Genomic DNA, 7693 nt, shown 5'->3' on the forward strand with positions numbered 1-7693 from the left:
AATTATTTAACAATAAGGAAAGATCCAGATTCTATAGGGGCTGATGTTTAAACAACCTGGAGAGCCCTCCTTAAGACCAAAAAATATACAAATATCGTACTTTTGCAAATTTTTCCAAAACCAAAGCCATTCCATGACCGTGTGAATGGCTCCTCTCTTGGAAGTGGCTGTGCAAGTGAGGGCTTTAGGAGCTCATGCTTCCCTAGCTTCCTGAGAGATCTGCATACATCCATAGAACTCAAGCCTCTTGATAGAACCTCTGAGATGGTCACTAGGCTTTTGCAAAGAAGAAAAGGTAGGATGAAGGGAACAGAAAACAGGAAGAAAGTATCCAGGCAGAGAAAGAATACTACCTACTGAATGCTTTCTAATGAAGACACATTGTTAGGCACTGTCATGAATTATTACTATGTCATTTAATTTTCACAACACCCTCTGAATGACAATAAAAAATGCTTTTTTGTACATGGAACCAACAAGTGCCTATTACATAAAAGCAGGTCCAATTCAATAAAAGAAAAAAGGCTTTCAGGAAAGCATCCCCCAAAACATGAAAGAGGATGCTCCCTAATGAGGTAGTGAGTTTCCTGACACAAAAAGTATTCAACAAATGTTGTATAACTCCTTGTCCAGGAAGATCACCCCATTTAAATGACATTTCTCACATCTACCCCACTATTCCTAGGTCCCTTTCCTATCTTATTCTTTCCATATCACATATCACTTTCTGCTATATCACATGATTCCATTGTGCATGTGTTTATCAGCCTCCCTTCTACTAGAATGTAAGCTCCATGAGGGCTGATTTGCTCACTATCATACCTGCAGTACTAACACATGGTAGACACTCAACACTAGTTGAATAAATGAGTTAATTGGGTGGAAGGTTGAACTCTGTAACCTCTAAGCTCCCCGCCAGTGCTAAGACTGGTGAGCCTGTATTTGGGGTACAACAGAGGACAAATCCCTGGGGGGAACCTCCTTCTTCTCTCTCCTACTCCCTTTCCCCACTCCTACCGAAGAAAATCCCTTACCCAACTTTCACTTTTCATAATTCTTGGAAGAGAATGGATGTCCTTTATCACATGTCTGAGAGATAACCAATAATAATTGGTTGCCAACATTGTTGAGGCAAGTGCCAAACATCCAGCACTAACCTTGATCTGCCCGAGTCTGCCGGCAAGGAGTTCTGTAGCCATGATTGGTTATTAAATCTTAATCACAGCCTTCTCCTGCAATCAAGAGCTTTGATTAACTCCATTCACAGTCCTGCAAGGTCAGAAATGAGGAGGCGGAAGGAGTAGAGAAATCAGAGGGGAACGATCATTTAGAGCTCCACAACTTGTCCAAGGCAACTATTTCATTTCTTGTTAGCCCTAAGAGATTACAGGCCAGGACTTTCACTCTCCTGTTATGTGCCTTCCCTCTCAGAGACTTTTCTGCTGTGAGCCCCACCGCCAGCCTCTGTTCTCAGGGGAGAAGCTATACAAAATACGAAAAAGGAAGTCACGTCAAGCAGGCACCTGGTCAAACAGAGAGGATTCTTTAGTGATGGTCAGAGGAGAAAATCAACAGTTTTGGAGCCCACCAGCAAAGGCCTGACAGCCCATGACCAGAGCACACGTTCCCCCTAAAAAAATCAAAATGTTGCATTGAGCTTTCTTAGCAGAATCTCGACTGTTCTTAGAAAACAGCTGTCTTCTTACATGATGAGTATGAGGCCGAGAGTATTCCCTCTTTTGACTATTTTATGAGCCCAACACCATCTGGGATGACATTTCATTTCTGAACCTCACTAAGAAAACTAAACTAGCCCTGGGGGAAGTCATTACATTGCAAATATTTGGTTGTCATTCAGAGTTCTCTGCGATCTAATCAGTTCTCATCAAGTTCATGTCACCCACTAGGCACTCCGAGGACAGCATGCCTTGTAAGAAATATGTAACCTTCAAGGGGAGAGGACATGTAAACTGGTAATTATAACACAAGGTAAAGCAGTGACTTAAGCAAGATTCCAAAAAGGATCAAGGTGCTTAGGAGTGGCTGAAACCCTATCTGGTGGGAATTGGAAAAGCATCAAGGAAAAGCAGCTTTGGTGATAAGCCCCAAAGAAGGAGAACTATTTCAACAGGTGGAGATGGGGTGTGAATCTAAAATGTTCCTCTAAACTTCTCAAACATTCACACCTTTAAATTTTCCACTGAAATGTGTCTGGCTTAATTAATTCAGTTTCAACCCCTCATTTGCCTCTTTTTTCTCCACTGAAGTTGCAGGGAGATGGGAACAGTGTGTTCCTGCCTTCTCCGCCCACTGGCTGGTGGAAGTGCAATGCCTGTGAGCAGGAGGGGTAACACTGAAAGGCTTGTCACAAACTCCGTTTTTTTGTTTTGTTTTTTTTTGTGACTGCTCTACTGAGGTATCATTGACAAATAAAAATTGTATGTATTTAAAGTTTACCATTTGACGTTTTGATATACGTATACGTTGTGAAATGATTACCGCTGGTCAACGGGAGCAAAGCTTCAATGCAGACCCATTCCTGACATGTGGCCCTGGTGATGGAAGGCTGCTCTTCAGCCTCAGAAAATAGCCCTGGTGGTCTGATGCTTTTATGCCAAAAATATGCTTAAGCCATATAAGTTTGGGGAGATTGTTCTGACAGGATGCTCTTCTGTTTAGGTTAATCCAAAAGGTATCATTTGTTAACTGCAGCACATTGTGCCTGAAGCACGGGTCACACAGAGCATCTGGTTTTGGTCAAGCCTTAGTTTGTATTCAGTTTCCTGACTGGGCTGAGTCACCACAAGGTCAAAGTAGGTGCCCTGTAACAGACAATTCCATTTGCCATTGTGCTGTCCAGGACACAAAGCCTTCTGCCCTAACTCTGCCACTTTCTGCAGGGCGTACCTTTAATCTGGGTGATTCGAGGAAAGGCAAAAGGACTCCTGTGATCTCTGTGCATTCATTAATGAGCTCTTCAATTGAGGTATTGTCATCGACAATCAAGCAAATGTTAAGGGCCCTTCTTTTTTCCTTCAAAATCAAAATAACTCTTATTCAGACAACATACGACATCATGTCCAGAACATACTGTCAGGACTAACACCAAATGCATTGTGCACTGTCCCCTTTAACTGCAGCCTGTGGATGCCCAAGGGTCTGTGAACATAATTTTCAGGGAGCTGAGTTCTCTCATTTTTAATTTTTTTGGAGTGTGTTTTCATTTTACTGTTTATATTAATGTAAATATATCCTCTGGGTAATCACCTTATAACAAATTTTCTTTCCAGATTTCATTGCTTATGTTTGTAGTTATGTCAGAGACAAGTGGAACTATCCAGATAATGAGAAAAGAAGTGAGATTAATCCATAAATGAAGCATTCTCACTTAATGAGAACAAAATGATGCTAAAATGACTCATTGTACAGATGAAGGTTTGTCATGGTTTACATAGAATAAAATAGTGGGAAAATTAATTAACCACACAGCCCATGAGGGTATAGGCATAGCAAACTTATTACCAAATTGAGGTGGTGAATAGTAGTTTAATTTCAGCAAAATAACACCATCCTCCACATCCAATTAATGTTGCAGCTTATCAGCCTTTAAATTTTTATTTGTATTAACTTTATAAATTTGATTTTAATGAATCCTTTTATAAGAGCTGTAAACATAAGGTTGTTATCTCTAGTTTTATGTTCGTCTGTATTTAGATTAAATAATAAAAAATGTAAAAATTTTTTAAGTCAAAAATTAAAATACCAAACATTTTATTATCCTTTTGCTCAAATTTGAGAAATAATGAAGTAAGCCTAATCCTTTCCATGTGTCTAAAATGTGGTGGGCTAGATCAAGAAATCAAGAGCCCTGACTATTTTTCAAGCCAGTCTAATTAAAAGAGAAGCATTTTAGTATAATGATAGCAAAATGATCAAGGAGCTAGAATTTCAAATCCCACCGCTGCCACTTGCAGGCTGTCAGAACTTGAACAAGCCACATTCACTTCTCTGGACCTCAGCTTTATCATCTGTGAAATAAGAAGGTCTTAGTAGATAACTTTTTCAGGTTCCTTTCAACTCTGAAATTTTGTGATTCTATTTCTCCGTTATTCTAAAGTTCCCTGGCAGTCTCTGGCCCGTGGAAGCCTGCCCTCTGCTGGCAGAAGCCCATTGCTGCAATCCTGACATCTAACCAATGTGAAGGAAAGGGACTTCCACTGGGCTGCTAAGAAAAATCAGATAGCTTAGTTTGCATTTTTTCATCCTCTCTCTTTTCTCCCTTCTCAGATTCTTCTGTTGAGGTAAAGTAAATGCTGAAGTTGTCCTTCATGGTTGACCTCATCTCTACCCTGTTCTTAGAAAACGGCCCTGCCTACTGGCTGCCACCTACAGCAACTAGGTTTATACTACAAGATCCCACCCCACCTCACCACAGCTGACTGGCAAGTACTTAAAACAATCCTGCAGCATATGGCGTGACCTGGAGAGAAGAAGAAGAGCAGCATGGTGTAGAATCTTGCCTCTGAATTGATGAAATCTTAAGCTAAAGAGATGTGGTAACCCACCCCATACTGATGAAAGAAATTGTAGATGACACAAACATGCTCATGGATCAGAAGAATCTATATTGTTAAAATATCTATACTGCCCAAAGTAATTTACATATCCATTGAAATCCCTATCAAAATACCAATGTCATTCTTCACAGAATTAGAAAAATCAATCCTAAACTTCATATGGAATCAAACAAGAGCCTGAATAGTCAAAGCAATTTTAAGCAAAAGAACAAAGCTGGAGGCATCACATTACCCAACTTCAAATTATACTACAAGGCTGTGATAACCAAAACAGTATGGTACTGGTATAAAAATAGATACATAGATCAATGGAACACAGTAGAAAATCCACAAATAAAGCCATATATCTACAGCCAATTGATCTTTGACAAAGCAGACCAAAATATACACTGGACAAAGGATACTCTTTTCAATAAATGGTGCTAGGAAAATTGGATTTCCATATGCAGAAGAATGAAACTGGATCCTTATCTCTCACCATTTAAAAAAATCAACTCCAGATGGATTAAAGACTTCAATATAATACCTGAAATTATCAAAATACTAGGAAAAAACCTAGGGAAAACTCTTCTATATATAGGTCTTGGCAAAGAATTCATAAATTAGACCTCAAAAGCACAAGTAACAAAAACAAAAATAGACAAATGGTACCTATTAAACTAAAAAGTTTCTGCACAGCAAAAGAAATAATCAACAGAGTGAACAGACAACTTATAAACGGGAGAAAATATTTGCAAATTATCTGTCCAATAGGGGACTGATATCCAGAACTTATAAGGAACTCAAATAACTCAAAAAATAATAATTGTCCCATTAAAAAGTGAGCAAAAGACATGAATAGACATTTTTTAAAAGAAGAAATGCAAATGGCCATCAAGCATATGAAAAAATGCTCAACATCACTGAGCATGAGAGAAATGCAAATGAAAACCACAATGACATATCATCTACACCAATCAGAATGGCTATTATTAAAAATCAAACAACATATGTTGGTGAGGATGCAGAGAAAAGGGAACGCTTATACACTGTTAGTAGGAATATAAATTAGTACAACTTCTACAGAAAACAGTATGGAAATTCCTCAAAGAACTAAAAATAGAACTACCATTCAATTGAGCAATCCCTCTACTGGGTATACACCCAAAAGAAAAAAAATCATTTTATCAGAAAGATACCTACCTGCATGCACATGTTTATCATAGTGCTATTCACAGTAGCAAAGATTTGAATCAAACTCAGTGTCCATTAATGGAAGAATGGAAAAAGAAAATACAGTGTGTGTATAATATAGATATATATACACACACATGCAAACACACAATGGAATACTATTGATTTATAAAAAATAAAATCATGTCCTTTCCAGCAACATGGATGGAACTGGAGGTCATTATCTAAACTGAAACAACTCAGAAATGGAAAGTCAAATACCACATATTCTCACTTATAAGTGGAAGCTAAATATTGTGTACACATGGACATAGAGTGTGGAATAATAGACGATGGAGACCAGGAGGAGTGGGAGGGTTGGAGGGGGAGAGGGACAAGAAATTACTTAATGGGTACAATGTACATTATTTGGGTGATGGTCACACTAAAAACCCAGACTTCACCACTACACAATATATCCATGTAACAAAATTGCACTTGTACTCCTTAAAATTATACAAATAAAAAATTTAAAAATTGTTTTAAAAGGGAATTAGTCAAGGAAATCAAAATTTAAATCTACATGTAACATAACTTGGCAGGTATGGTCATGAGGCACACTAAGATAAAAGTAACACAGCTAGAACAAATTTGTTGTGTTCATGGGTGCATTGAGAGGGTGCAGGGCTGTACATGCATATGGGGAGATAAGGGAAGGATGAACACAGAAACCAAGACTGAGAAAGGTGGGGCTGGAAGTCACAAACACTCTAGGTATAGTCCCTGCATAGAGTAACCAAAAGTCCAATGTGCTGTGTTTAGCAGGCTAAACCCTGCTGGCTTGGGGCAGACATCAATATCCAGGGCAGTTTTATCTAAAGGGTGAGACACCACACAGCTGATCAGGTAGTAAGCACAGTCTTAGGCATTAGTACATCAACAGACCATTCCGTTAGTGCTTGGAGCAATAGTGAGTGGAACACGGCCTGGGAAAATGTTCAACTCCCTTCTCCAATAAAAGTGGGCTTTGAATCAAAACTCCTGGCTCAGGAGAGAAATTGAAGCAGTATATGGATTGGATCTTCTCGAAAGGACTAAAGGGAAGGCTGGGACTCAGTAGATGGGTCCCTGCATGTGGCTTAGCCAAATATATCAGTTACAAAGACACATTTGATTCCTGATGCCTGGAAGCTCAGGACTGGTTCCAGAACTGAGCAAGCCTGGGAAGGCAAGGACTGACAGACAGCTTGGATGTTGGTGATGACTACTGTTCCACCAGGATTGCTGTAAATAAACTGACCTACCAAATATTTATAGACATTGTAAGTTGTAACCAACAGGGAAGGGGTTTCACCTGAAGATTTATGGAAAGCTATTCTTGTTATAGCCACTCTATAGTGACAGGATAGAACCCTGCTCAAAATTTGGTTTGGATGTCAACGCTGATGACATCATACACTCACCAAGGGCATATAAAAAGGTTTGTTACACACATTTTGAGGCTTTCTGGGGAGAGCAGGGCAGGTCTCTCAAGCTAGTCCAAGAATGGCCTTAGAGAGCAGGGCACAAACCAGCACAAGACAAGACCAGGTTTGTATTGTGCTTAGGGGGTGAGACTGGGGTAAGGATTAACCTATGCTGGTTTGAGCTTCCTGCCAGTGGCAAAGGAGGGAGCACTGGGATTTTTTATCAGCTTGCCCAGATGTGGGGCACAGGGGAAGAGGGATGGAGGAGGTTTAAGAGCTATCAGCAGGGAACCATCAATAAATAGAGTCAGACTCTTTATTATAATTTTTAACTAGTAATACTTTGAATTTGTCTATTACATTTACATTTTCCAAAGAATTCTCGTGTCTTTTTTTGTGGTAGGCTTGGTTTAAATGAAATCAATTTAAATGACTAATCAAGGAGACTCAATCAACTTATCCTACAAAAATGCATTTTTATTCGATATCATCTTGCGA

Source organism: Propithecus coquereli, unplaced genomic scaffold, assembly GCF_000956105.1.
Source record: "Propithecus coquereli isolate 6110/MARCELLA unplaced genomic scaffold, Pcoq_1.0 Scaffold212, whole genome shotgun sequence".
NCBI classification, from domain to species: Eukaryota; Metazoa; Chordata; class Mammalia; order Primates; family Indriidae; genus Propithecus; species Propithecus coquereli.